This window comes from Mandrillus leucophaeus, unplaced genomic scaffold (genome assembly GCF_000951045.1).
Source record: "Mandrillus leucophaeus isolate KB7577 unplaced genomic scaffold, Mleu.le_1.0 Scaffold49, whole genome shotgun sequence".
Classification (NCBI taxonomy): domain Eukaryota; kingdom Metazoa; phylum Chordata; class Mammalia; order Primates; family Cercopithecidae; genus Mandrillus; species Mandrillus leucophaeus.
Genome location: NW_012105253.1, coordinates 3,620,313 through 3,623,083, shown reverse-complemented (window position 1 = coordinate 3,623,083; position 2,771 = coordinate 3,620,313).

Sequence of the window (2,771 nt, the reverse complement as noted above, 5' to 3'; positions counted from 1 at the left end):
AAGCCTGGCTAATTTTTTTTTTTGTATTTTTAGTAGAGATGGGGTTTCACCATGTTAGCCAGGATGGTCTCGATCTCCTGACCTCGTGATCCGCCCACCCTGGCCTCCCAAAGTGCTGGGATTACACACCTGGGCCACTGCACCCGGCCAGCAGATTTTTTTTAACTTAGAACTTTAATTGGATTAAATAAAATTTTGTTGATTTTTGGCTCTGTGTTTTAGTCTGTCAATACCATTTTCAATTCTGTTCTGATTTTGCCATCCATCACAATCTTTCTAAAATTGTGAGACATCTGAAAATTCAGTAATTCTGAACCCAATGATGTGACAAGTATACAGATATTTATCCCAATTTCTGAAGTTCAGGGGCCAGTTACATTAGAAGGTGAAACCTTAATTATCCTGAAAGGGACTGAAGCGTGGAGGACTTTGTCACAGGCAAAAGCATACTTTTGGCCTTGCGCATGTCTGGGTCAAGGGGAAACTCACCCTTTGCCCTCTGAAGGTTCACTGAAAAATCAACTGACAAAAAGCAGATTATTAAGGACAATGACACACAAACTGATTAGCATGCACGGGGGAGGAAAATTACTCAGTGATTGCCATACCACACAATGGGTACAAATGGTTCTAGACCCTTCTTCTTAGAGGAAAGGGAGACGGGGAAGTGCAGGCCATTTTGGGGGGTAGTAAATGATTTTTAAGGGAATTCAATGGGCTTGAAGAACATACAATGGCCTGGGACAAGGTCTGTTGGGCCTGCGGAGCAGACAACGGTTTGTGTCAAAAGTCTGTCCAGTTGCATTGACAGACTTAGTCTGTCTTCCTGCGACATGAGTTCAGTTAACAACACCTCAGGGAAGGCACCAGAGGTCACTTTTCTCTTTTTCGTAAGTCCAGATGTTAGGCAGATAAGGGAACCTCCCAGATGTTAGGCAGATAAGGGAACCTCAGAGAACAGCTTCATCCTGTATTTCAGGAGAGACGGAGGATCGAGAGACAGGAGGCAGCGGGGTCAGAGAGAACTTGAGACCTCTTCTTGAGGTCAGCATGTCAGAGTGCCATATTTTGGGGTATTGGTTCCTGAGCCCCAACACAGAAATATTACACTGGTGCAAAGTAATTGCAGTTTTTGCCACTAAAAGTAATGATGAAACTGCGATTACTTTTGCACCAACCTCATAGTTGGTAAACTACTTCCGGTTCATTCCTGTCTGGTCGGTGGGTGGGGGAGTCACAGCGGGACACCAACCATGGCAGGAAATGCCCTCTGAGGAGTTGATAGGTACCCAGTTAGCAGTTAAAGAGGGCCCTGCAGTCAAGGAAGAGACATTGATACAGACGTTTTTCACAAGGGTCCCTAAAAGGCAGTTTGTGAGCTGAAGTCTCACCGTTGTGCAGCATTAAAGACAAGGGCTCGAAACCAAAGGTCGCTTTCTGGACCCGGCTTGCCTAGTCATGAAGTTCTCATCTCAGCCACAAACCCTGGGAAGCCTCTGCAAAATTCCATGAGCTGTATCAGGAGGTCAGTGGGGCACTGCCCCCCAACTGGAGTACAGGATAGGCACACAAGGGTGGGACTCCCTAGGATGCTCTAGCTGCCGGGCGCCATTTCCCTCCAGCAGTTAGAAAAACGGCTGCTAGAGAGCCCCAGAATAGCTTCTGATCTTTCTTTCCAGATTGCATCTCACACAAATTCTTATCCTTTTATCGCTACCCCTCTGCCCTTGTGTACTCTGGAATCCAAACCAACAGCTTACCAGAAGGTTAATTAGAAAGAAAATCATCCCCATCCGTCCTGATTGCCAAACAACATTAAGTTGACTTAGATTTATTTATTATTTTAAAAGTTTTTTGTTTTTGAGACAGGACCTCACTTTGTTGCCCAGGCTGGATTACAGTGGCACAACCTCGGCTCACTACAACCTCTGTCTCCCTGGTTTAAGTGATCCTCCCACCTCAGCCTCCTGAATAGCTAGGACTACAGAGGTGCACCACCATACCCAGCTAATTTTTGTATTTTTTGTAGAGATGGGTTGTCACTATGTTGCCCAGGCTGGTCTCAAACTCCTGGGCCCAAGTGATCTGCCTGCCTCCGCCTCCCAAAGTGCCGGGATTACAGGTGTGATCCACAGCACCCAGCCTTTAACTTTTTTTGAGACAGGGTCTTGCTCTGTTGTCCAGGCTGAAGTGCAGTGATGTAATTCTGGCTCATTGCAGCCTCCACTTCCCAGGCTCAAGCAATTCTCAGCCTACCTCAGCCTCCCAAGTAGCTGGGACCACAGACGTGCACCAACACGCCTGGCCAATTTTTTATATATTTTTTAGTAGACATAAGGTCTCGCTATGTTGCCCAGGTTGGTCTCGAACTCCTGGGCTCAAGCAATCCAGCTGCCTCGGCCTCTCAAAATGCTGGGATTGTTTATTTATTTATTTATTTATTTTAAAAAGACCAAAATTTACTAACATTTTGATGCCAGTGTCTCTGGTGGTAGAGTTATACAGATTTTTATTTCCTTTATTTTTGCTAATCCACATTTTGACCAGGAAAGGAAGAACAAAAAAAGGTTAAGTGAATAGGCTTTAAAAAGATATAATTCGGCTGGGCGCGGTGGCTTGCACCTGTAATCCCAGCACTTCGGGAGGCCGAGGTGGGTGGATCACCTGAGGTTAGGAGTTTGACACCAGCCTGGCCAACATGGTGAAACTCCATCTCTACTAAAAATACCAAAATTAGCTGGGCATGATGGTGTGTGCCTGTAATCCCAGCT